The following is a 27,773-nucleotide window of genomic DNA, read 5'->3' as shown; positions in this document are numbered from 1 at the left end:
CACTTGTAACTCTTTGGTACGCTTTAATGCAAGTTAAACAGAAAATGCCCCAGAAACCGCACAGAGTCCTCGTGTGCAGACGGTTTAAAAGACTTTCAATGTAATGCAAGATTTAGGAATAGAAATAGCACAATAGAGCAGATGGATTTTACTTAGTTAAAGCAAAACAAGCCGTAACGCCGCTCAATAGGGACGACTCCGAGCAGCTTCCTGCGGGGCTGAGGCCGCTGGGGACGTGGGGCAGGGGTTTGGGTTCGGCCCCCGATCCGCTCGTCCCTTTCCCAGCTGCGATGGGGCTTTGCTCGGTTTACCTGCTGCTTCGGAGGGACGTCGCAGGGCGTTCATCTCCGCTCACCTTAAAGGTGTTTGCTTTTCTGTGAGCACCCAGGAGATGCCCCAATTTTTTCTATGCTTTCATGGCTTTTGCCTTTTCCCAGGTGCGTGTCGGGCTGTGGGGTGACGCTGGGCAATTCCCTGCCAGCGCCTCAGTTTCCCCATCTGTGAAATGGGCTCAGCGGCACTTTGCGCTGGGATATGTTGTTGAGAGAAGGGTCCCTTCACAGCAGCAGTGAACAGAGCTGAAGGTCCTCCAGGCCCTGATGCTCCCCTGGCACCGAGATGTTTCCTGCACAGGGCTGTCTTCCTCTTCTCTGAAAAAATACCGAAGACTCAGGAAAAGCCGTATTTACATAATGAGGCCACATCTCCCTACAATCCTGACGAAGGGCATTGGATTAAGTAGCCAAATCCCAATACCGAGGAGGGGAAATTGTGGTGGCACCAGAAGCACACTAAAGCAATTAGCGGGCAGCGTTGCCGGGCTCCACCGTTAAATTCTGTGGTCACTCACATTTAATGAAACCCCATCCCAACGAAGACACATCAGCTGTGACCTCCTCATACTTCACGTTGGCCACAGGCACACCACAGCGGTATCAAGAGTGATTCGAGGCATTAAGGAAAATTACTTATTGCGAGCGAGCGCCTAATGAAAAAGCACAACCCAACTGACCAAACTTAGCGAGGCTGAAATAATGGGAGTGTGGTTTTTCTTTCCTCGCTTGTCAGCTTTAAATTACTGGCGTAGGGGTAAAGTTATCTGTTAATTAGTCTTTTCGTTAGAGGTTTCTTCCTTCGGGGTGAGCGGCTGCTTTGGGAGGTTTTGCCCCGGTCTAGGATGCACTGGGACAAGTTTTTCTTCTCACCATTGCCCTGACACCACCCTGTCAACTAGACCAGGGCACTAAGTGCCATGTCCAGTCTTTTCTTAAACCCCTCCAGAGATGGTGACTCCACCACCTCCCTGGGCAGCCCCTTCCAATGGCTAATGACCCTTGCTGAATCTTCCCTGCCCCGAACCCCCCTGGCCGCTGAGGAAGAGCTGGAAAAACTGGAGAACTGGTCAAATCCGCCATGGGAAGGTGGGTTTTGGGCACACACCGTTCACAGGAGCCTTCCCCGATCTCTGCCACCCGATCACCGCTGCCGCGCCATATTTTAAAGCATTGAACGTTTAATTATAAATGGCGCAATAATCCATGGCTAATGAAGTCCAGGGCCCTGCAGATGCAGCGGATGCAGCTTGCATTAGCTGCCGCTCGCTCCTGACGACTTAATAAAACACTCGTTATCCACTGCCAGCCGGGAGCAAGGTTAGATCCCTCTTTAATAAGTAATTTCTAATGAAAAGTTTCGAGCTGGTAATCAAGGAAATGCACCGGCCGCGGCTGCAAGTGTTTATGAGATTCTTGGGGAATTATTCCTACCGTGTTTGTGCGCTGGTGCGTCTGCAGCCGTCGCTCGGGGTTGGGTCGGGCTGGCTGCTTGTGCCGAGGGGAAAAACCTCCTCACCCTGTGATCCGCATCGCCCTGACCTGGGATCCATCCCGACAGAGGGGATAGAGAGGGGGATGGCCAGAGCTGTCTGTGCCAGGGATCTGCCGTGCTTTGGGCTAAGAGAGCTGCCGTTTCGTCCTTGTTGTCACGGCGTGGCTGGCCCTGGCGAGGCTGGGGGGGCTGGCAGCAGAGGCAGCCCCAGCGCCCACCCCTTCCCTGTCCCCCATGAGCTCCAGGGATGGGGATGCAGCACTGGGATGCTGGTGGGGAGCAGGGGAGGAGTGGACACCCCAGGCTTGGTGAGCCTCTTGGTTCTGGAAACCATCAAAAACTGTTATTTTACTTCATTTGTTTTTTTTTTTGTTGTTGTTGTTTTGGGTGTTGGGGTTTTTCTTATTTTGGGATGTTTTTTCCTTTTCCTGCAAAGCCAGTGTGATTTTGGGGTTTGTTCCTCCCTCTCTGCATCTAGGCCAGTCCAACAGCCCCGACCTGCCCTCTTGGGGCTCTGTGACGATCGGGAAGGGCCACCCCAAGTGCCTTTGGGGTCCGGCACTGCGACCACCTGCCCGGCAAGAGCAAAGCAGTGGGCTGGCGTACCCGTCCCCGCCGGCCCCCACCACACACTGGGGAAAAGAGAAGCAAAGTGCTGAGGGACGGTAAATCAGCATAAATCCTCACTAGAAAGAAAAATCCCCACTGGGCTTTGCAACGCTGGTTTTGTCCTCAAGCCCCAGAGAGCTGCAGGTTGGCGGGGGGGGTCACTGGCAGCCACATCTCCTTCCCTCCCGCCAGCCCCCCCGGCAGCGTCCTCTCCCACGCTGCTGCCCCGGCACATTGGGGGCTGCAAACCACGCCAGGGCCATCGGCCACCGGCCACTTCCCCAGCCCGGTGCAGACTTCTGCTGGGGGAGCGTGGCGGGCAGGCGGGCGGGGGTGCGTGAGCCGCTGCGCCGCGGCCCCCCCGGCGCAGGAAGCTGCTGCGTGTTGTGTCTGCTGCATCGCTGAGAAAAAAGGAGATTTCGTGGTTTCGTGCAGCGGTTCTGTCTGCTGGAAGGGGGGGAAAACACCGTCCTCCGCTTCCTCACGACCACGGGGACATCAAGTGACAGAGTGGGGGGCACTTGGGGTGGGGGGTGCTCAGCCCTGGGGTCCTGCATGCAGCCTGGCCATGTTCTGCGGGTGCTCCCCCATCCCCTTCCCCCTGCCTCCATGGTCCCTGAGCAAAACCCCTAGTGGTTTTGGGGTAGAACGGTGCAAAGCCGTCTCCCCACTGGTCTGGTTCTCCAGCACTGGTGTCACCACAGAGGGACAACCAGAGCAAGGGCTGGGGCTTCCCACAGCCCTTCTCTATTGCGGGGTTGGATCACTGTGTACGGCGAGCGGGGTCCCGGCCAGCCACTGCACCGGGCTGGTGTCACATCAGTTATCTGGGTCACACATAAGGTGACTCTTGGCCCGTGTCGTTGTGTCACCACAGGGTTCCTGCGAAGTTCAGCAGCGTCTGCGGCTGCCGGGTTTCGAATCCTTCTGAGCGGCGCAGAGTCAGGGTCGCCATCCTCGTCCCCTCGCACCTTGCTCTGCCTGTCCCCAGCATCCCCCCATGGCACCCCATGGCACCCCGGGGTGGCTCGGCTGGGCAGGTCAAGCCCCGAGGGCTTGCAGCAAAGGGTTTGGATTTCCCTTCAGCCTGGCGGGACGGCCTGGGGGAAGTAGCTTCGACACTAAAAAGTTGTCACTTTCTAAATTAAAACCTTAGAAAAATTGGTGCCTGAAATGAAGCATTTCCTCCCAAGCCGAAAATATTCCCTCAATATTTTCTCCTGCAGTTCTCAAAACTGCTCAGGAACCAGGAAAAAACTGTATTTTGGGTGGATTCTTGCACCCAGAGCAGCTGGGGAAAAGCCAATGCCTGTTTGCTACCCCGGCCCTGGCTCGGTGCTGGAGTCACCCGTCACCCATCGCCGCGTCGGCAGCCCGAAGCCGTGCGTGCCCCGACCTTCCCCCGGGTATCTCCCAAACGTGAATGAAATGTGGCTTTGTGATTTATTTTTAGTGTTTTTCCCCCAGGTTGAGTCACCTGCAGAGGCCGTTCCACAATGATTCAGAGCAAATTACAAGAATTCAAAACTTCGATCTCGGAGCGGTTTCGTTTCAGGAGGAGCCGCGGCGATGCCTGCGGGGAGGTGTGAGCCCCCGGCGCCGCTGTGGCCCCTGCGTGCGTCAGCAGCGCTCGCTCAAGTCCCCGTGACCCCATGGGTGTCTCCGCACTGACGTTGTCCCCAGGGAAAGCCACCTCTCGGCTCCCGCTGCGGCTCCTCGCTGGTCAAATCCACGTGCTAGACCCTGCTGCCGGGCTCTGGAGCTCGAAGGATCTCACATCGCACTCACGAGGCATTGAGAGAGCCAAAATGTGCAGAAAAATGCCACTTCAACAGCCCGAGTCACTCCAGCTTGGAGCCACCCCAGGTTTGTAAAGATGCTGCTAACCGACAGCAAACTGGGAACACACGTTGGGTTGTGCCTCAGTTTCCCTTAGCACCAAGGCAGCAGCTGAAACCCTCTGCAGGGAAGTGTACGACTGCTAAAGGAAAGGGCAAAAGGCCTCTAGAAATCCTGAATGCACATCCCTCCTCCCAGCCCTGCCCCGCTCAACTCCCCGTGAGGTCAGGGCAGAGCTGGGCTTCTCCGGGGACACCTGGGGCCCTCCTGGCTCCAGGAGGTGACCTGGCCCCGTGCTGGTGGCCAGGGTACCTCTCTGGGGACAGTGCTGGGGATGCTCGACCTCCGCAGCTGCCCGAGGTCCCGGAGCCACCCAGGGTCCCCTCGAGGGTCACCTCCAGGTCAGAGGAGCCCTCAGCATCTCTCCATGCGATACAATTTCAGATAAGAGGTTCGGGCTTTCTTTCTTTGGTTCTTTGAGGCAGGGGACAGTTTTCCTGTTTGAAGAGGGAAAAAAAAACCTCTCTTTGGAGCTTCCTCCTCTTAAAAGATCTGACCCTGATCTGCTGCGACGGAGATAATTGTGCTGCGGGTCCACCGAGGCAGCGGCACTAATTGCCTCTGCTGGGGGCTGGGGTTGGTCGCCTTTTTTTTTTGCTTTCTTTATTTTTCCCCCCCCCTTCTCTCTTGCTCTGACTGTGACTCACCCGGCGGCAGCGAAGACACAAGTCCCTCCGCTCGGAGAAACCGCACGTCTGAAGAAGTTTCCCACGGTCTGCTCTTTAAATAGCTGCCGCGAGCCGTGGCTGGACCCCGCCGCTGCTCGAGCATCGCTTCCCCCATCCTCTTCCTCTCCCGCACGCCTTCCCCTTTCCCCCATCACCCCAAAAACACCCCACGGGGGAATTTTTCCCACTTTCCCCCCCGTTCTCCCTAAAACACCCCACCACTGCTTCACCCCAAAACCCTCCGGGGTGCCCTGAAGCCCCCATGGGGACCCTGCGGTGCTGCCCAGAGGTTTCCTGCCATCCCCTACCAAACCCTGCCTGCAGCTCTGCCTCCGTCCCCGTCACCTGCCACCGCCTTCGTGACAAGCGCCCCGCCGCGCTGCTTCCGCCCGGGGCTCACTCATGACGCCGCTGAGCTCTTGCTCGAAAAGTTTCAAATAAAAAAAAAAAAGAAAAAAAAAGAAGCAAGCAAGAGAAAAAAAAAAAAGGTGGTGAGAAAGGAAAGAGCGTGCCAGGGGCCCTCTCGGCACCTCTTTCCAGTAAGCGAGAGCGGGGAGCGCAGGGGGGGAGCAACGGGCCCTTCTGAGAAGCAGAGGGGGCACCCGGGGGCTGGAGGGTTTCTGTGAAAGCAGCTGGCGGTGGGGAAGCGAAGCACTGGGAGGTGGGGGGGGACGTGCCCCCTCCTGCGCGCCGGCCTCCCTCCGCACATCGCTGCTGCTTCTTGTCAAGTGCTTGCGGCACGGAAGGTAAAATTTGGACGTGGCCCCAGCGCTGTCCCCCAGTGGGTGTTGGGACCCCCGGCCCTTTACAGGGGCCCCAGCCCTTCCCAGGGACCCCTAGACCTTTGTGGGCATCCCCAGCCCTTCCCAGGGACCCCAGCCCCTTGCAGAGACCCCTGGCCCTTCGCAGGGACCCCCAGACGTTCACAGGTATCCCCAGACCTTAGTAGGGTTCCCCAGCCCTTCCCAGGGACCCCCAGACCTTCACAGGGGCCCCCAGCCCTTCCCAGGGACCCCCCAGCCCTTCCTAGGGACCCCAGCCCTTTGCAGGGACCCCCAGCCCTTCCCAGGGACCCCAGCCCTCCCTGAGTACCCCAGCCCTCCCTGGGTATCCCCAGCTCCTCACAGACCCCTGTGCCCCACGCACCGTGGGGCCAGGCTGGCGCAGGGAAGGACTGGGGGGTTCTCGGGGTGTTCTCACCTGTGCTCACATTTTGGGATGCTGCAGCTTAAGTGCTTCCCCGCACTGGCTACGTCGAGATGCCAACAATAATAATAATCATGATTTAGGCCACAAATTACTTTATGTATATTTACAGAGGGTGAAATTTGGCAGAATTTGGCAGACAGTGGCCAGGTGCCCCCGTCCTGCTGCAAACAGGTCTCGGACCACCCCAGGTGGGACAAAGGAAAATAAAATCAGTCAAAACCTCAAGCTGCATCTCTCGGTGCTGCAGCCCCGGGGCTCCTCGGGGCGGGGGGACCTGGATCCCGTGGCTCTGCAGATCCGGAGTCACGGCGGGATGGGGTGGGGGGAGATGGGGTCCAGAGCGGGGATCGCTCCTGGGAACTCACCCTGACCAGAGCCTCCCACTCCCCCTAAAGCCCTTCCCTCCCTCCCTGCCACATCCCGGGCACTGGCATCAGCCCTGCCATTTTTCCACCCTCTCCTGCGCTGTCGGTGGGGGATTAAGTGCAGATTTACTACAGATGTGATCAAGAGAAAAAGCTGCCTGTGAGAGGGGAAAAAAAAGGACAAGAAAAGGGAAAAAACCTAAAAAACAGGCAATGTTATTTTGTTTAGTAAAAGGGGTGTTACATGAATGGGAACAGAACACCACGGGGTGAATCCTTTTAAATCCACCCCTCGTCTTTAAGCCATTAGCTCTTCTGGTTTGAATCTCTTCTCTCTGGAGGAAAGCAAGTAACTCGGTAGTAACCCCAATAAAGATTTTTGTCTCTGAAATAAAACGTCGTACTTGCAATATGGATGGCAGGAGAGAATCAGTGACCAGCTGGTAATAAATTATGTGTATTATTGGCATTACAGTGACTCCTCAAGGTCTCTCTTCCACAATTCCATGACTATATTAATATACTGGTATTTTCTACTATTTTGAGATCATACATCAAAAAATTTCCCAGCACATCTTTGCCTTTTGATTGGGCCGTGGATTTTAAAATTTGAAAGAACAACAAGCTCGATAGATGAGACCCTTAAAGCAGGAGTGTGGGGGCACTGGGACAAACATACATATATATATATATATATGTTTAAGGGTCCCCCCTCCACTGTCTCCTTGATTTACTGAGTGTTCTGGGGTTGCAGCTTCCACCTTTCCTCTGAAGTCCAGACTAATTATTTTGGTGTTTTACATGAACCCTCCTCTCCCAGCGCAGGGCACGCAGGAGAGTTTCCATCACCCATGGATGGATGCTCGGTGGTGACATCTCTGCATCTTGGTTGGCTTTTTCTTTCCTTTTTTGTTTCTTCAAGGTGGGAAACGTCTCCGAATCCACCTCCGCCCACAGGCTGCGGGGATAATACTCATTTTTCTAACCACTTCAAAAGCTCCCCAATAACGAGCCGCAGCCCACGCGTGCTCTCGTGGAGAGAAGCCGCGAAATGCCAACCCAGCACGTTGTACCGAGGGCAGCGGGTCCTTCACGGAGGGCAAAGCTGGGATCCTGACCCTCTGTCTTCATTGCTGCCCCAAAACACAGCCTCAGCCTCCCTACCTCCTCGCAGCCCAGTCGCTCCTGCTTCGCAGGTGCCCCTTGAAATGTGAATTATTGCTTCTGTTTAACAAAGCAAACCCAACCCTGTCTCCTGGAGAGGGAAACGAGAGAGCTGGAGGGTGACGGCAGTTTCCCCCAAGCTCTCCAGATGATGGTTTTTCCTTATTAATGCCCAGTCTTGCAAAATACACCCTTAAAAAGAAAAGCCTGGAGCCTCCGTCCATGGCCTCTGCTGCAGAACCCCCTGCACTTTGTGCAAGTCGTGGTGGGACCATAGCGCTGAGCACGGTGGGGAACGGACCTTGGGCTGCTCCTGGGCTCCTCCGTGCTGGTGAACTTGGGTGGACTTCTGGTGTGGTCATCCCCAATGGGAGACGTGCCAAGTGAGAACCCACCAGCGACCGCCTCAGCTTCCTTGGCTTCTGCAGGAAACTCTTCTTGGAGAACATACGCTCCGAGACCGCAGACCAGACACAAAAATTCACGTTCTTTGCCATAAATTGTTGTTTGTTTTCGCCTTGCCATTTGCGAGAGCGGCTGTTAAACGGGGTGGGCGATGGCTGTGTGATCCCCTGGGTATTTCAGAACGGGCAGAGGTATTTAAACCCAAAAAGGAAAGAGAATTTCCTCGTGCTCCGTGGATGAAGCGAGGTTTGGGGGATTTTTAGACCTTCCCTCTGCGGTGCTGGATGCGAAGTGGCTTCGGCCCCGCGGTTGCAAACTGCTCCAAGGAGCTGCTCATCGTCCCGCGGGTCCGCTGGCATTGCACCCCCTCCCTGGCAGTCTTGGGGGCCCATGGGAGCAGGAAACAGCACGACCAGCCTGTCCTGTCCCTCTGACACCTCTGTCCCCAGAGCCCCTCCGGGCTCCGGAGATGCCTGGGCAGGCACCGGCTCTGTGCCCCAAGGCACCACCGAGCTGCCCCAGACGCTTGGTCCCTTCCTAAATTTGCTTTTATCATTTCTCTATTTCTTTCCTCCTCATCCCAGGGCCATGGTCACCCCTGTGGACAATCCCCTGGACCCACTGCAGAGTCCTTCCGCCTGCACCTCCCCGGCTGCACCTTGCCCTGGGGCCCTGCACCACCGCAGCGGCACCCACAGCTCCCACCTTGCACCCCCTGGGACGCACAGGGACACCAAGGCGGCCGTGATGGGAGAGATCCCATGGCCGGTCCCTGCTCCAGGGTCAGGAGCCATCGCTCTGCCCCTGGCAGGGTCACAACGCCGGCATTGTGCCGCTCGCCGCACACGTGTGCCCGCGGCTCCGTGCGGCCGGGAGCTCAGCACCGGCCACGGGCGTTCCCGCAGCACCCTGGCGCCAGCCAGGAAGGGCCAGGGCGAAACTCAGACACAACTACGAGTTGTTCCCGGGTCGTGGCAATATTTATGGAGCTGATCACATGCCTCCTTTCCCACAGCTTCGGGCAGAGCCAGCGCAGGGGCCGGGGTTGGCGGCGGAGCAGGGATGCGCCGTTGTGGCCTCATGGCTCAGGCAAACGAATCCTGCCCTGGCCAGGCTCAGCTGGGCACCATCAGCCTGGGGTGTTGGAGAAGGTCACGAGCGGCCCCTCTGTTTTGGGACGGCTGGGTGAGATGCTGGTGGCTGGGCTGGCTAAAACGCTGCGTGCCAAAGCGATCTGGTGCATCACAGCAGTTTTGCCAGATGTTTTGCACATACAAACATACCAGCCTCTTGAACCCCAGACGCTCCCTCGATCAGTTCATAGTTCCTTGTGCTTCCTATGGGGCAGGTGTTTCACCTCATCCTGGCTCCATTTCGCAGCTCCCGTGGTAACACTGCGAATGAAATGGGACCCATTTTTTGTAAAAGGATGTAAAAGGGCAAGAATTTAATGTAGGTTCGGTCCTCCAATCACTCTGGAGCCTCTTGGGGTTTTGGGGGGTAATTCTGGAGCTCCACGAGTACCAGCAAACACTAAATCCTTGGGTATGTCAGTGACTGTCACCTGGATGCAAATAAATGTGTGTAACGACGTGCGATGCCTGGACTGGTCGTTAATCTCCCTGGCACACACTGCCAGCACCGTGCAGGTACCCTGCCTGGGTGACAAGTGGGATACCCACAGTCGTGTCCCCCAGTGCCCCCTCACACCTCACTGCAGGAGCAATTGGGAGCGTTTCAATTTAAAGCTCCACATGAGGAAAAAAACTTTATTCAAAGGAGGAGGAGGAGAAATTTTATGATTCTGTGGACGGTGACCAGGACCAGAAGCCCCAGCTGTGCTGAAGGGGCTCGGGACCATGTCCTTGGTGTGCTTCAGCCATGATTTAGGGAATAGGGGGTGGTGGGAGGGTGATGGAGAAGAAAAGCCCCATCTAGAGCCTCCCTCAATTAGTGCTGCTGAAGGGTGTGTGGTCAGTGTGTAAATCAGCGCAGCTGAGTTAGAGCTCCCATCTGGCACCTAACGATGTGGGGCGTGGGAAGATACCTTAAAAGCACCTTCCCCTTCCCTTCCTCCTCCCCTTCCTCTCAACTCTTGTCCCCATCATCCCCAGTGGGACTGAAGCCAGGTAAGGTCTGAGACTCCTACCCCTTTTTCTGCAGGGAGGGAGCCATGAAATTCAAAAATCACCTGAAAAACCTGACTATTGCTCAAGCAGCTTGTAGGGCTGAAGCAGGCAGGGGTGGCAAGCGGGATGGTGCTGGGCTGAGCCACCCTGCTCCCCTCTGGACTGCGGTGGGGGCCAGGGGACCTCATCCCCCTGCTGCTGGAGAGCTGGAGGGGAGTGATGCCACCGTGGTAGAAAGGACTTGCCCGTAGCCTCACAGCCCAGGGCTGGAGCTGTGGTTGTGGTGTGTCCCTGGCAAGCGAGACAAGGGGATGCCGTTCAGTGCCACGGACCCCGCTCTGCGCAGCGGCAGGTGTTTTCCAGGCTGGGCTGCTTTTCCCGTTCCTTTTGTGCCAGCATTTGCCCAACCTCTGCCCCCTTCACCACTCTGAAACCACTTTTTCCCACTCTTTGCTTAAAAGCAGCAAACGAGCAGCTTTCAGCCACAGTAAATATGAGCAGCTCTTTTTTTTTTTTTTCCTTCCTTCCAGCCTCTCGTAATGCTGCAGGACTCTGTAACATCTCTGCTAACATCTCAATACACCTGACCACCAACATCCTTTGGATGAAAACCTCAACGGAGAATGACAGCATGAGCAGCGAGGCGTGATGGGCACCAAACTCCCCAAGTACCACGAAATCGTGCGTGTGGGCCCTGATGGCCCGTGTCTTCTGCCTCAGGCCCTATTTGCCTGCGGATTTTGGTCACTCAGGCTTAGTCTGCATTTGGTTTACACCATCCGAGAGCTCCCTTTGTTTTTTCTTACAAGGAGAAAAAAAGAAAAGGACAGATATCACCTTATGTTTCAATTTGACATTTCTTCCCATTTAGGGAAAATATGTCTCCGAGGGTGATAATGGTGATTTTCTGTGAGAAAACCCCTCAGCTCCAGGCGAGGCAGCGTCTGAGAGCAGCTCCGGGTGTCAGCACCCGTTGGGCGCTGGAGGTTCTGTGGTCAGGCAGAAACAGCTTCTTTAGGTGCTCCTGGAAATTTGCTGTGCCTGTATTACTGGATTGGTGTTATTAATTAAAAAATAGAAAAATTATCTGTTACTTGGCCGAAGCAGGAGGTCAGCTGTACCCACTGCCTTCCTCCTCCTCGCCAGCCCTCTCCACCTTCCCCCGTCCCCCCTCCGCAGTCAGTGCTGTTTCTTCTGCCGCATGTGCTTCATATTTTTGCTTAATACTAATTCTCATAAAACCCCCGTGAAGAAGAACCACCCATCTACACATATGGAAGCAGTCTCGGCACGCAGTCCCTGTGCTCAGCTGGGATTCGGAAAGCCGTGTACAGCTCAGAATTAGGATCCAGACAAGTGGTGAATGCGGGAGAAAAGGCAGTTAAAAGGAGAAAACCACGGCATGTAAATGGGTTATTACTTCAGTCACCCAATTAGGAATCTACGGGCTCTCTTCTTCATTTCTTCTAAGGCAACGATATAATTAAAGAAATGTCTCCTCCGCTCCTGTCTGTCACTCAGCCGCGAGTCCGAGCGAGCCTCCCGTGAACCGCCAACTACAAACCATAAAATTATTAGTAAAAAAAAATAGAGGGGGAGAAAAATAAACCCACCCCGAAGCCGCAGCGGTCTCACTGGCCCGTTGACGCCATGGATCAGGTGATGCCGCTCGCCCACCCAGCGGATGCCGAGCCGGCGGCTCTGCTGTGCCGACCACAGAACCACCAGCCAGCCCGAGGCTACCTGCGCCGCCGGCGGGGTTTTCCTCTTCCTCCCCCTTGCTGCCGTCTCTCCCGTTCCTGCTCTTCCTCCTCCTCACACCAGCCAGCGGCTCCTCCAAGGGAGCCGGGATACAGGACGAGGGCGATGGCTTCCAACAGCATCTTCGACTCCTTTGCCACCTACTCCTCCGCTTTCCTGCGCGGTGAGTACAGACCGGGCTCTTTCGTTCCTCGGCGGCAGGAAACGTCGTCGGGTTTTGCATTTATTTAATTTTTTTCTTTTTTTTTTTTTTTACTCTGATGCGGCTTTGCTGGCACCTCGCTCCTCATGTGGGTTTTCTGCCGGCTCTGCGATGCTCGTGGTGTTTGTCAGCGTTTGGTGGGTGCTTTGCTCCCAATTATTTTTTTTTTTTTCCCCTTTTCCCGTGCAATTGTGGTGCTGGGAAGGGTCAGGGCTGAGTGGTGCTGGGATTGATCTTATGTGTTTGGGTCGTTAGCTGGGTGCTGGGCGGGTGCAGCTGAGGTGCTGCATGGGGAGAGCAAAAATCTGCAGAAATGATAGTTGCATCTAAAGAGAAAGAGGTTTGTGGGGGGAGAAGAGCTGGGGGAGGTTAGGGCTGCATTCAAGCTTAATTTTATATGTTTACTTATATATATAATACTCTAAATATGAAACACAACTGTGTGTAGTGCTTTGCTAAATGTGTAACTCCGTTGGGTGATGAGTGTGTTCAGCTTGCTCTTCCCACCCCGGGACATGACACTCTCATCCCTCCCGGCCACCTCAGCACGGGCAAACTGCCCGTGTGATGGGGTCTCTTCCCCCCACATTTCTCCTCCGCTCGGTCCCAGCAGGATCTCATGCCCCCAAAACCAAACCCACCTTCATTTCACAAGCGCTGTCCTCTTGTCGTAACTCCTCTGCGGTCGGGGTGAACCGGGTGGGCTGGAGCTGCTGGGACTGCGGCTCCAAGGCGTGTACTGGGACATTTTTGGGCAGGAGCTGGGTGCTCAGTAAGGCCTCAGGTAGAGCTCTGTGAACCCCTGCCTTTTCCCTTCCTGATGCGGTTCAGGAGCAAAAGCTTGGGCTGGTCATGGCCATGAGGACCCAGGTCCTGAGTGATGGCTCGGCACGTCGCGCTGAACCCAAGCATGTGATGGGGGTTACTCATCCCTACTCAAAATGCAGCAGGTCATCCACAAACGCATCACCACAGACCAGATTTTGGCCTGGTTTTGAGAACACAAAAGGTTCTGTGACCTTTTGAGGCAGATCAGTGATGTCAACCTGCATCACTACATCTCCATGGCTTGGAGGCGTCTTCTGAGCAGAGGGTGTTGGAGAGGAGCAGAAGGAGCCAGGGATGGGGGGTAAATCCAGACCAGCTTCCCCAGCCCCATCACAGATACAGGGCGAACAGGCAAAATAGTCACGTTCATCTTAATACCCTCTGCTCGGAGACGGTGGCATTATAAATGTGTCCTTTGTACTCCACGCAGCTAATTAAAGGCAGTCCCATGGCAAGGAAAGAAGTTTATAAAAAACATTTGCATGGTTCTTTTTAATCTCTCCTTCTCCCTCCGCAAGCCAGATGAAGAAACGCCGAGGTTTAACTAGGCTTGCTCATTTAAAAATAAAAAGAGAGCGAGAAACAGAAATATCACGTCCTGTATGCAATTTCCATACAAATAGGAACTCATAAAGGCAATAAACATCTTTGTTTCAGACATAATTTTTTATTAAATGTGAGAGAATTAAATGATTGCACCAACGATGGACTATGGCCAACTGGTAAAACATTTGTTTAGTATTAGGACAAGAAATCCTTGTTTTCTTTAAGGAGCTCAGTGTGTCTTCTCCTGCCCGGCTAGATTTGGGTGAGTACTGCAAAACATTCACCAACCTTCATTTAAATTCCTCATGGCTTTGGGGGATTCAACCGCATTCATCGTTTTTGTTTGCTTTTCTGGGCACCTCCATGAAAATGGGTGTTTGTTTGCGCAAATATTTAAGGAATGAAACGAAAAATCCCGAAGGTTTTCACTAGTTAGTCTGGAAATGCTTTTTTTTTTTTCTTATATAGAAAAGAGATTTTTTTGGCTTTCCAACGGGGCGGGTGAAGGAGCCCCACGTGGGAGAGAGGCACCAATCCCTGCTTACACGCGCCGGATTCACACCTGAGTGAAATATCTGGCAGGGACTGAAATAAATTTACCTCCAGTTGAGGGTTGTGGGGATATAAACCCCATTTTTGACGGCCAGCACTGGCTTATCCTGGGTTCTGCCTTTGCATCTCCTCACTTCTCTTGGAGACCAGCCCAGAAGTTGTAAGATAAACTGGGCTGAACTGGGGGAGACTCTCTCGTTGCTCCCAATGGCCAAACCCAGCAGTGGGTGCCAGCCTGAGATCCCGGCACGGCACGTGGGACCAGACTGAGCCACGGCCGTGCTCCTCCGTGGGGCTGCCGAGCACTTTTCCATCCCTTTTTTTTTCCAAGGAAAAGATAACTGCATCTTTTTCTGCTCTATCTGAGCACCCCACAGCTCTGCTCCTGGGTCCAACCATGCCCTCCTGGGACCGCCGGAGCCACCATCATGGTGGCAGCCGGTTGCCTCTAAGTCATCAAACCTCAAATGTCACATCTGTGAGTCAGTTCTTTGGTACTGATGGTTATCGGGGTGGGGAGGCCTCAGCCACCGCTGCCTCTTCAGTGGAAATCTGCAGGGATGGCCACGGGGTGTGATGCTCCATGGGGCATCTCAGGTCTTTTGGCTGAGGGTTGGGAGGTATTTTGCTTGACTCGCCCTGGCCCTGCCCCAGCGCGGCTGGAGGAGGAGCAGGAGGAAACTCCATGGTGCTGGTGCCAGTCGCCTTCGGCCTCTGCGAGCGGGTGATGCCGTCGGTCCTTCTCGGGAAGGTTGCTGCATCCGTGGATTTCTGTGTTTCTTACTAACCACAAAAAACTGACCCTGAGAGGATTTCAAGTCATTTTTCTCTCCTCCTGCCCCGCTGTGCTGTGGGCGATGCCTCCGGCAGAGGCTGGGTGAGCGGGCACCGGGTAACACCATACATGTGTGATGGTTCACAGAGCTTTGCTGTGGTGGTTCCCTAAAGGCAGGTCTTGTGTCTCATCCTGCAGCACCCAAGGTGTTGGGTGGGGTTTTTTTTAATATATGGGTAACTCAGCTGCCCACCAGCACCATGACAGCGCATCGCACTGGGGGTCTGGAGTGGGAGTCACGAGCGCACAGACCGTCCCTGCCCGCAGCCGGCTCCGTTATCTGCGTCTGCAGGCAGAGCTGCGTGCTGGGGAGACGAGGGACGCCCTGCAGATGTCTGCACGCCCACGAGCACTGCAATCCCCAGGGATGTTTGCGCTCCCGTGAGCGTTGCAACCCTCATGGACATTTGCACACCCATGAGCGTTACAATCCCCGTGGGTGTTTGCACGCCCACGAGCATCACGATCTCTGCAGGCATTTGCACGCCCATGAGCGTTGCATTCCCCGGGGATATTTGCACCCCTGTAAGCATCGCACACCCAAGGGCTCTCCCATGGCTCACCCAGCGCCTGCTCTCACCCAGCACCCCGAGTCCCTGCGCAAACCCCCCCAGCTCCCCGAGGGCGGAGGGCACAGAGAGCCCCAGCCCTACACACACGCGCTCGCCCACGTGCCGGGGGCTGGCGTGCAGCTCCACGTGGCCACGCAGTCTGGGTTGCCTCCATTCATCCTCCCCTCGCAGAGAAGGCTCGTGCGCTCCGAGCTCGCCGGCTCCTAATGACTGTCAGTGGCTTTGCCTTTTCCAAGGGCACCCCGCTGACTGGTGGCATGTCTTTTTTTTTTTTTCCTTTTTTATTTTTTTAAAATATATTTGTGTGTGTGTGTGGGAACGAGTATAAATCCATTGTCTCTCATCACCTTGTTATGATCTAATAGGGGCAGCGAGACAGTGGCGTTCCCCTTTGCTGAGCGCTTTAATTCATGATGATTTCTTAGACTTGATCTCCTCCGATACGTCGGCGGGGTTTGTGGTCCACTGTTTTGGCCGCGTACGGTTTGGGAAACAAAGAACGAGCCGTATGTTTGCAACACATGGTCGGCATTAGGAGCAAGAATGCGACTTCCCATCCGAAGCGACAAGCCCGAGCCACGGGCCACGCCGTAAATACTCCCCAAACGAGGGTGAGCGACGGAGGGGAGAACATTGAGAACACGGCCAGGTCTCTGGTGTCATCAGGGTGCTGGTGAGGGGGCTCAGCCCTGAGGGTGCGCATCCCCCCTCCCTCCTGCTGCAGGGTGCCTTTGCACCCTCTTTTTCTCCTGGGTATGTCCAGGGTGTGAAGGAAATGTTGCTGCGGGGCCGATGGCCATTAGCTGTGCACGCGGTGAGGGATCCAGAGGGCTGAGCTCTGCCCCAGGGCTTCCAGTTGCGTTTTCCTCGGCTGCGGTGCGTTATCCCTGACGTGCCGGGGATGGAGCCAGGGCTGAATCCACACTCCCGGCTCTTTCATCCCAGGGCTCCCAGCAGCCTCCAGCTCTTGGCTGAAAAGCTTTAGCCTTGCCCTGGCACTGGTAGAACCAAAGCGACCCACAGTGAGCAGCCAAGGGGTCTCTGCAGACACTGTGGTCAGCGTGGGTGAGGCGAGACCCCGTGGTCAGCGTGACCGGCCCCAGCTGACACCGCTCCACAGCCGGGGCTGACCGTCTGCAGTACCTGAGAGGTAGACTTGGCTGTCTACAAGTACCTGAAAGGAGGTTGTAGCGAGGAGGGTGTTAGTCTCTTCTCCCAGGTAACAAGCGATAGGATGAGAGGAAACGGCCTCATGTTGTGCCAGAGAAGGTCTAGATTGGATATTAGAAAAAATTTCTTCATGGAAAGGATTGTCAAATGCTGGAACAGGCTGCCCAGGGCAGTGGTGGAGCCACCATCCCTGGGGGGATTTAAAAGCCGTGTAGATGTGGTGCGGAGGGACATGGGTTAGCGGTGGCCTTGGCAGTGCTGGGTTAACGGTTGGACTCGATGGTCTTAAAGGTCCTTTCCAACCAAAACAATACTGTGATTCTCTCTGCTGGACCGGGAGCTGTGATACACTGTGGCAGGGGAGGGTGGAGGCGGCGGAGGAAGAGCTGCTTTTCAGGTGGGGATGCGCCCTGTGCTGTAAGGGGTGTTGGGGTGCACCAGGTTCAGTCCCCCCAGATACGTGCAGGCTGTCAACATTTACTGGGGCACGAGGGAGCATCCCTGGTGTTAGCGCCAGCTGAAACCAAGGATGCTTCAGCCTTTTTGGTTGCAAACACAAATCCTCCTCCACCCTCCAGACCTGCTGCAGCTCCCTGCCTTGGCTGGAAAAATTTCTCTCCATTTCCACCCATTTCAGCCTCTTCCCTTTGCTACCCTTTGCCGCCCTGGCCTCTCCAGGGCAGCTGCTGTGACGGGGGTGGATGTGGTTTCCCAGCCAGTGGGGTTGGCAAGACCCTTTGTAGAAGCATCCCTGGGGAGCAGCTCCCTCCTGGGTACCCCTCTCCGGAGAAGGGTGTGGGAAATTGGGGAATGGAGAGCACCCACCTCCCACACAGGGCACCGGCATCCCGCCTCGGCCGCTTCCGAGAGGGCAGGATGCGGCCCCAGTGCCCTGGGTGCTGTATGGACCACTGACAGCCTACAGCAACACCCAGGCTGGCCACGACAGCAGTCTGCGGGGTGCCAGGCACCGCCTTCAACCACAGCATTATCCTCCTTCTCCTCAGCTCTTGTCTTCCCAAAAACGCTTTAATTTTTTTTATTATTATTTTTTTTTTTCAAGAAAGTGGGACAGACGATGCATGTGTGATCTGGGGGTATTTTCCATAACATAAATATATTAAAAAGAAAAAGAAAAGGGAAAATAAAAAGAAACAATGATTTTCCATTCCCACTGGAAGCAGCGAGTGCGTTTGGAACATGAGGAACGTATTACCCAAGCTATTGTAAAATAAAATATAAAAACAACCAAAATAGGAGGAGAAGGGAGAGAATTTTTTTTAAAGAAAAAGGTCTCAGTTGGGAAGGGAGACGCTGAAAAATGGGCTTTTTTTTAACAATCCCTGTCGTGCAAGAGCATCCCGTAGAGACCTGACCTTTGTCTCTGGGATGGCCGGATCCTGGACGGAGGGATAAGAGGCTCCTGGGTTTGTGTTTCCACTTGGGGAGATGGAGCAGCCCTCCCCGTGACGGCTGGGAAGGGACCCCCCACCACCCTGGCTGGTCCCATCACCCCAGCGAGGAGCGTCCCACATTCATGTCCCCGAGGTGCCACCGGTTTCACGGCCATGATTTGGTGCAGGGAGGGACGTGGTGGTGGTGCCCTGGATCACCGCCAGCACCGACCGCCCTCGCTGAGGTTTCACTGGTGCTTTTGGCATCGTGGTTGGGTTTGACCTCGTAACCACGAGCTGTCGGCGCAGGGAAGACACGTGCCCGCAGGGAGGTGGGAGGAGGCACCTTCCAAGGGTCTTTTCTCCTGGTAATGATGGGATTTAGGGCTCTGGGGCTGCTTTTTAAATTTTTTTTTTCAGTCTCTCTGTGTATGTGTGTCTATGGCAGCTATATTGGGGCGTGATTGCACAAGGCGGCGTGGTTTTTGTTAAAATAGCTTCTAAAAAAAAAAAATCAAAACAAAATGGTAGGAATGATGTTAGCGGCACAACCCTGGACCAAAGTCTGCCCTGGCTTCTTGCACCCTCTGAGCCCCGTGGTTCCTGGCCAGGGCTCAGGCTGGCATGGGGACAGAGAGACAAAGGGTGTCGCAAACTCTCTGCGTGCCGATGGAGAGCATGCCAGGGTGAGCTGGTCGTTAAAAGCTACTCATTGCGTTAACGAACCTTGGTCGGGGCTTTGCGAGAGGTTTTCCGGGTGCAGCACCAGCATCCCCGGACGGAGCCGACTGCACGGGGTCCGTGTGTGTCCGTTAGGTGGGTGTTGGTTAAATAGTGTTTCTCTTGCAGCTGGAGGGGAGTTTCCTTGGAGGAAAACCTCAGCGAGCAACGGGAGCGGTTGCTTTCTGATCTCTGGAGCGAGCGTGTGGGTTATTCCTGGGGGCGGCACGTTTCCTAACCAGCGACGCAGCCCGCGCACGCCTCCTGTCCAGCCGCTACGGGAGTATCCCCAGCTGGAGCTCCATTTCTCTCCCAACAAGAAGCCAAAAAGAGGAAGCTACACTCAATTACAAATACTAAAAACTCCCTTGAAAGTCGCCTGTTTCCATCCCTGTTCTTATTACTTAACAAATATTTAAAGGAATATTGCTCCCGCATCCCACGTGCGAGCGAGCGGCAAGAAGATGCTGGAGCCGGGAGCGGGGCCGCGCATCGATGGGGCGCACGGAAAAGCTGGGGAGGGTGTTTCTTCACAGCCTGGCAGACGTTAAATGCCAGACAGGGGCTGCGCCGTTTCCCTTTAAACTGGAAGCATATGCACGGAGATAATTTAAGGACAGAGCGCAGCGCCGTGATTGCAGTGACTTGAAGTCAGGAATAAACTCCTTAGCGGGGATTTGCGAACGGCAGTGTCGTTTTCACTCATTAGGAGAGAGAAAGAGCTGGACAGAGAACGTAAAGACTAAATCAGACGCGCTGTTCCAAAATCAAGCCCTTGTTCTGCAGCTCCTTTGCGCCGCGCTGCATTTTACTGTCTGCTTTTGTGCCTAATTACCTTGAACCCTGCGATTAAACATCTTTTTTTATGAGCCCTGGGTCGGTTTGGAAAATCTCGCCGAAGCAAGCCTAACTTTTTTTTTTTTTCCATAAAACTCAGCAAAATTGCCAGGCTGGGAGGAGCAGCCCCAGCCCCGAGTCCTCGTCCCTGAGCTGGTGGGACACCCACCAGCATCTCGGCCCCGTTCCCATGGGGTTGGATCCCATGCTCATGCTTTAAACCTTCCCAACCTCTGCAGCTAATTGGGAGCTCTAAGTAGCGAAGTCCTTCAGACCCGAATTTACTCCACGTTAGTGTCGTGCGTTTGTTTTTGCACCTCGAGCTGGGCACAGAGCTTCACTTCACTTGTTTTTTCCCAAAATACCACGTTTCTGCTCCCTCTTAGCTCTGCTTTCACCAAGCTACCACAAGCAGGGGCTTGACCCACTCTTGCAAGCCCTGGGGCTGCTGAAATCCGTCACCACTTGCTTTCTCTTGTCGATTTGGGGACTTTTGGTCAGTTGTAGGAAGGGCTGAGTTTGGGTCAGGGTTATGGAAGTGTTTCGTGGTGGAGCCAGAGCTGGGCAGTTCAGTCCTGAGCCCTCCATCCTGCAACTCTCCCCATCACCTTCCTCCCAGACCGATGCCTTCTCCGGGAGCCCACGCTCCCTGCCAGCGAGGGCCCACTGCTCGGTTGGAGGAGAAAAATGTAAAAACATTCTCAAAACCCCCCCATTTTGGAGGGTCAGACAGGCGCGGCGCGGCTCAGACCCCAGGACACAGCTGAGGTTGCGTTTCGCAGATAAGATCCTCTCTCTCCCCACAGATCTGGCTGCTCATGTGAGACCGAAAGCCGCTACCGTTTTGTCTGGGCAAGTTCTCTATTTCTCTCGTCTCCAGCCCCAACCTGCTGCTGAACTGCTCCGACTTCCCAGGCTGCTGTCTGGGCTGGGGCGAGGAGCCTGCTTGTGGTGTCAGCAGCTGACCCAGGCAGACAGGCACCTCCTGCTTCCATACGAACTTTTATAAGAAACTTCTGCAAAAAAACCCCATGAGCTCATGCTGATGAGCGCAGGGCTGGGGGTTTGATGGGGGCAAGCAGACGTGGTTCCCTTTCCAGGCTGCTGGAGATGGATGAGGAGCAACCAGTGACTTAACAGCGGTTCCTAAATAACATCGCGTTCGATTTGTCTGAGTTCACAGCCAGAAACCAGAAAAGTACCTTCTGCGTCGTTTTTAGCCTGTGACTAATTCCTCCAAGTCGGGGGTTTGTTCTGTGCCTAAAGGGATGCGTTAGTGCCGGGTGAATTCGCAGGCTGAACCCCCTCGGGGGCTTGTTTTCTGGAGCTACTCTACAACCACTAGACTTATTGGTTGGGGATGTCGGGCAAACTCACATCAGTGAGAATACAGAAAGGTAAATATGAAAGAAAATGTTTGCAACAGAAAAAATAATCCTAGGAAGGAGCAGGAGCAACACAGCCTGGAGCCCATCTCGCCAAAGCAGCCCAACCACAGCCCGGCTGCGAAATAGCATCGCCCGGAGTTATTCATAGAAGTGAAAGTAGTGAATAATTTCAAAAAGCAAATGAACATGGAAAAAAATGGTGCAGGCCTGCAGGACAATTTGCAACTGGAACCAGAGGGATGGTTTTCTCAGAGTTACTTTGCTGTAAGCGAGCGGTTGATGGCAGAGTCTGAGGTTGCTCAGGAGGATCTTCACTGTTTCTCCTGCGGGTTGCCACAAAGTCTGGTGGGGATGGCAGAAATCAGGGATTGGTCACATAGGGATGATAAACACCTCGCACGAAGAGCCGGTCCTTACCCGGGACCTTATTTTTTGTGGAAAAGGGCCAATGTGTTGCACTGACAGAAATGTTTGGGGTGCGATCCCGGCACTGGCATTGCAGAAGGGCTGTCAGCCAGCCCGAACCTCATCTCCGTGGCACTAAGTGCCATGTCCAGTCTTTTCTTAAACCCCTCCAGAGATGGTGACTTCACCACCTCCCTGGACAGCCCCTTCCAACGTCTAATGACCCTTGCTGAGAAGAAATGCTTACTAATGTCCAACCTGACCCTCCCCTGGTCAAGCTTGAGGCTGTGTCCTCTTGTCCTATCGGTAGTTGCCTGGGAGAAGAGGCCGACTCCCACTGCACTACAACCTCCCTTCAGGTAGTTGTAGACTGCATTTCTCCAGCCATTTGCGATGCTGCTTGGTGCATCTGCGAGGCTCCTCTGCCTGCAGACAGGTGGGGAAAACCCTCATGTGGATGAAAGCTGCTGGATCAGGCACATTTATCAACCACGCATTTATAAAGCACCTCCTGTGATCTGCCTCCCTCACAACCCGCTGGCTCTGCCTCCATCAGGGCTCAGCCCAGGCAAGAGAAACAGGGTAACCACCTCGGGGGGAAGATGGGGAAAGCATTGGGGCTGAGGCAGGAGGGGTGGAGATGCCCGTGCCGGTGTCACCACTGACCACTGCGGCATGCCGGTGGCTCTGCCGGCGAGGCATCACAGGCTGAGGTTTGGGGGGGAAACTCTTCACCTTCAGCAAGAGGATATTCCAGGAAGGGCTTTGGAAATTTAGCAAAGCTGCCGCAAGGCATCTCTGCTGCCCTGTGGTCAGCCAGCGTGAGGAGGCACAACCCCGTCATCCTCCACGGAGTGAGACACAAGCGATGGACGAGGCCACGGCAGAAAGCACATCTGTGGGCTGCCTGGTTAAAGGGGGGTCTGGGGCTCCTGAATCAGTAGGGTGCCCTCGGCGTGACCGGGCTGGGTTCCCTTTGTGATGCCGATGTCCCACAGGGAAGTTAAATGGATTTTCCCACCCTGCCATGGATGGGAACGAGCGATGGGGCAGTTTTGCCAATGCACGGCTATTTTCCCAGGCAAGAAACCACTTTCTGCAGCCTTTGCGTGTTGCAAGAGCGCTTTGCTCGGCACGTGCAGGAGGACTTCCCTGCACCCCAGCCCTCGGCGCTCTGCCCGGGAACCCTTCCCTGACAGCAACTGCTCCGAGCGCCTCTCCTCGACATTAGAAATCACATCATGTTTTTCTGCGTCCACCCCGTTGTACTTCACTTGTCGTCATGTGCCTTTCGGTTCCTCTTTTCACCATCCAGACGTTTCCCCTTTTTCTTTCCTTTGGAATTTTTTTTGTTTCTCCCCATGTCGCGTTTTGGGTTTTGAAGGGCTCGGCACCGCCCCGGGCTCCAGCAGCACGGCCGTGGGACAGGCACTGCCCGGGGCCACGGTGCTCAGGTCCTTCCCTCGTGGTTTTGGCTGTGCCGGGCTCTGGGCGCTCAGGGGAAGGTCTGTCCAGAGGTCCCAGGTGCTCCGTGAAATGCTCACCACGACTTCAACCATCTGCCTTCCAACATGGGGAACAGACACATTGGAGATGTCTCCATGCAAGAAGAGTCCTCATTCCCCACAGGGTCTGGCACGAGTCATCGCACCCCCCTAAAACTCCTCCGAAAGTCCCGAAGAGAGAGAAACTCCCCTGAACTTGAAGAACTCTGAACAAAGCCCAATGTTTCCAGTTGCACTCTCCACCTTTGGGCATTTTTGGAGGAGATGGGATGTCCTTAGGTGCTCCATAACCTTTGCATGAATAGTTCCTTTTCTCTGCACAAGCACATTCTTAAAGGAGCATTGGGCTTTCGTTCTCCACGTACTTCAACAGTCGCACTTCTCTGTTCACTTGTTTAAATCAAGCATAAAGCTCTAACTGTTCTTTGAATATTTATGACTAGTTTTTATCTCATGCCATGCATACAAAACATACTTGATTTCTTTCCTAAAAGTTTTTTCAAGTGCAAAGTTTTAAAAACATGTGGCTTTTATTGCAGGCAGGAATGAATAACAGCATTCCACCAGTAACCACATTAAATGGAACAGTAATATTCATATGCGTAAGGGCAAAAGCTGCCTTGTTTCCTATTTGCAGTTGAACTCTGAAATTAATTAAGAACTAAAAGGATCTGACAGTCATTAGGATCTTTTAAAAAGGAGTGGAAGTGGCAGATGGGACCCACGCTCCAAAAAGCTCGGCCGTGCTATCAATAGCACAGAGGATGTGAGCCCTGAACATGCTCCTCATTGTCGGGCCGTTGTGGGGAGAGGAGGATCGCGGTCCCGAACAATGAAGAACGGCACTTTGGTGACTTCAGCACCGCGGGATTCACGTCAATCGCCTTCGTGCTCCTAAGTCACTGCGCAGCTTTTGAAAACCCCGTCTCATCCCGTCAGCACTGCACACGCTCGAGTGTTTGTGCTGCGCCTGGAGCACAGGGTGCCCGCCAAGGGCTGGTGCCGGGGGAGCGGTGGGTCCTGGCTCCCCTCGTGTGCTCTTTAGAGAGATGATAAATCCCCCGACGGCAACGGCATCGCTCCTGGCTCACCCCAGTGCGTGCGCTTGGGGCTCACTGCGCTGGTCCCTGAGTGGGTGAGGATGAGCGTGTGGGTGCACACACGTGTGGAGCGTCTCCCTGGGGATGCTGACTGAAATGAGGACTGGTAATTACATGCACTGGTATAAACTGGGGAGAACTGGGAGGAGAGACAAGCCCCAAAGCTGGAGGGAGAGTCAGCAACCGCTTCTCTGATCATGGCTGTTTCTAGTCCTTCAAATAATGGTGAAGGAAACCTGGTCCCAGGCAACTGGGTGGGAATCTCATGTTGATTTTCCCAGGGGACAGCACTTCATGCCAGAATCTGAAACTCTTGCTAAAGTCTTCATCCTCCTCTTGCTGCCCCGAGCAAGGGTCCAGGACGCCAAGCACCAGAACTGCGTACGCAGACAGCAAGGTGACTGTGGGCGACCGTGGCTCCCGTGGGGTTAATGGATGTCCTGGCTCAGGATTTGATGTCAAGCTGCAGCCCTGGCCCTGGCAGCGGGTGCTGAGAAGGGTTTCCCCTGCTGCGGGTATCGCCCAAGCCCGGGGCGCAGCGGCCGCCGAGCAGAGCCCGGTGCAGCCCTGCTGGAGTCGTCAACAGGCCGGTCTCGCAGCTGGTCCCTCGCCCAAGCGCCGGCTTCCCCCTGATTTATGTCTGGGGCAGCCACTGCCTTTTCTCCCCTCCAGTTTCCCCGTATTTCTTCCTCCCAGCCCCACAGCTTCCTCCCGCAGGAACCCCTGCCTGCAGTGCCCGTAATCGCCCCGTGGGAGCCCGTTTTAGCGGTGACACTCAGGGGTTAAAAATTGTCACCATCGTGCACCCCATTGGACCCAGCATCTGTTGTTTGATTTATGAATGAATAGCACGCTCCCTCCCTGCATGCTGCTCTCAGATCCCCTTCCCTTCACTACAAAACAGATCCAGACACCCGCATGGCCCTACTGAGCGCCGTGCTCCTGAGAGGGCTGAGGCAGAGTTTGCGATGAATTTTTAATAGAAAGCTTCCTATAAGCCCCTGCGCTCGTTTCCTTGCCGTCGAAACGAGTGGCTCTGCTGCTAAATAGCAGCTCAAATGAATTAAAAACTGCAGAGGAGCCTGTAAGGGAAGTAATCCCAGCGAGTAATGATTTAAAGAGCCGCTGACCTCCCCGCGATGTGAACAGTAGCTTTTAAGTATTTGAAAAGAGGCCCATGCAAATCCTGGGTCTTACACTCTATTACCCTCCTCTGGAGCGCAGGGAGGGTGGCAGAGGAATAATCCCCACGTGTCGATGTCTCCTGATTTGCGGAGGACGAGAGCAGTGTGGGGTTTGCCTCCCGTTTGAGACTCTGAATCCTGCTGTGCTGGAAAGGATAATTTAAATGAAAGATAATTCCCGCGAGGGCACGGTGCTGTGGGTCCCCGTAGCTCTGGGATGGCTTCGCTCGCTGGAACACCTCTTTGCAGAAACTGTTGCTGAGTTGCTTTGCTGGGCTCTGCACCTCCAGCGGTCACCAACCAGTTTGGGGTTTTGGGAGCCTGGTTTGCCGCTGCCCTGTGTTTTGGGTCTCGTTTTATATCGCTGCAGGTCAGCAACTGGCTTTGAACCTACGCAGCGGAGTGGAGGGCCATGCGATGGCTGATGGGGATGAGTCTGCGTCCCAGTGCCCTGAAGGACAAGGCAGGGTGGGAGGGCAGAGGGTGCCGGAGAGAGTGGCCTTTGGGGAGGGAGCAGGACGTGGTGCCCTGTGCCCCTGGGAATACCCAACCTCGGTGACTGACTCAGGGTATTTTTGGGAAGCAGTTGTATGTTACCTTGAGGACACCAAGGTGATGTAAATAAGTGCCCTTTCTGACACATTGCTCCTAGTATAAAAAGGGACTCGAGAAATGCAGGGCTGTGAGTGGACACTGACCGGGATAAAGCCATCAAACCAGGAAACATAGGGAATTTAAAGCCGGTAAACGTGGAAACCAGTGTCGTGCTGCAGGGAGGCAGCTGCCCTGCTGGGACCGAGCCCGACATCCCCCCATGGGGGCTCGCAGGACGGGGCGGGCAGCCACGGCGGGGCTCTGCGTGCGGGAACACCCGCCCCGCACGGCTCCGGGGCTGCAGCTCCGGGCGGGGGGTGACCGGGGAGCCTCTCCGGGGCTGCGCAGGGAGGCGGCGGGGGCAAAGGCGGGGCAGCCCCGGGGGGGGGCAGCGGGCCGGGCCGCCCCGTCGCGGAGCCGCCACGGCGGAGCCTCGGCGCCAACTAGCGGCCGCGTCGCCTCACTGCAGCGCGTGCGCGGTGTGCCCCCCCCCGCGAGGGGTACCGGGATGGGGGGGTACCGGGATGGGAGATACCGCGACGAGGGGTACCGCGATGGGGGGTACCGGGAAGGGGACGTGTCGAGCCCCAGGCAAACCCCGGCGTGCGGCCGCGGCAGCCCGGCCCGGTAGATCGTGCCCGCCCGCAGCTCTGCCCCGTGCTCCGGGTGTTGTGCGGGTTCCCCCCGCTGCGGAACGGGGGGCGAAAAATAGAACCAACCCCGGCGGCCGCTTTCACCTAAAAAGGGCAGGATCTCAGCGCCGGTAACTGCGGGAGATGGCCCGACACGCGGGGCTGGCGGCCGCCCCCCCCCGGGCCCCGCCACCCCCCGGAGCCGGTTGGGCTCGGAGCTTCCCCCGGCACCGGCTTGACGGACCCGGGTCTCCCGGCGCGGCTCCCCGGGGGGCCGGCGCAGCCACCCGCGCTGCCCCGGTTGTTAACGGGACGCTGCAGCGAGGGAACCTCCGCTTCTTCTAGTTAAAAAAAAAAATCTCTAATTTTTTTTCTTTTGGCCAAACACAGGTTTTTTGGGGTCTTGCCAGCAGCGGGGTGCGGAGCCCGGCCCCGGCTCGCCCCGCCGCGCACTGCGGCTTGCGGAGGAAAATGTTTCATTAGTTTGTCGAAGAGACTCAGGAAAAGGAGAAATTTTTTTGATGTTGGGGTTTATTTTTGTTTGGTTTAAGGAAAATTGCGTCTCACACCGGGCACCGCGGAGCCGGGAACGCTGCGGCCCGGCCGGCTGCGCTCCGACGGGCCGTCCCCGTCCCGAAACACCACCGGCAGCGCTCGGGCGGAGCTCAGCCCCGTCGGGGAACAGCCGGGCAGCGCGGGCAAAGACCCCTCCGCCTCGGCCCCCGGTTCTGCCCCCGCCTGCCCCGCGGTCCGGCCTTTCCGCGGCCGGGGCGCCGCGGGCAGCCGGGGAGCGGAGCGAACCGCCGCCTTCGTTGTGTTCCCGCAGAACCGGTGGCTTCGCCACGAATTTTCTCCCCAACGATTCCGGCCGCAGCCGCCGGCCCTGCCCGCAGCCGCAGCCCCGGGGGAGCTGCCGGGGGAGCCGGGCTCTGCGGGCGCCCCAGGACCGCCGGAGATGGAGGAGGTTTTCATTTTTTTGAGGAGGAGGCAGAAGGCGGAGGTTGGGGAGCAGCGGTTTTCAGCGCAGGCCGTGGGGGGAGCCGCCCCCGTGGGGGACACGTGTGCCGGCGGTCCCCAGCGGCTACACCGCGGTCCCGCCACGGCCAAGCCACCGCGGGGGGCGCGGGCGGCGGCAGCGGGAGCTCTTCGCGGCGGGGAGGCGGCGGGGGACGTGCTGTATTCCCAGCCGCGTACGGCGGCGGCCCCGACCCCAAACCGGCCCCATCGCGCCCCAAAACCCTCCGGCGGCGGCGGCGGCGGCGAGAAGCCACCG

This window comes from Nyctibius grandis, chromosome 24 (assembly GCF_013368605.1).
Source record: "Nyctibius grandis isolate bNycGra1 chromosome 24, bNycGra1.pri, whole genome shotgun sequence".
NCBI classification, from domain to species: domain Eukaryota; kingdom Metazoa; phylum Chordata; class Aves; order Nyctibiiformes; family Nyctibiidae; genus Nyctibius; species Nyctibius grandis.
This window is presented reverse-complemented; position numbering follows the sequence as displayed.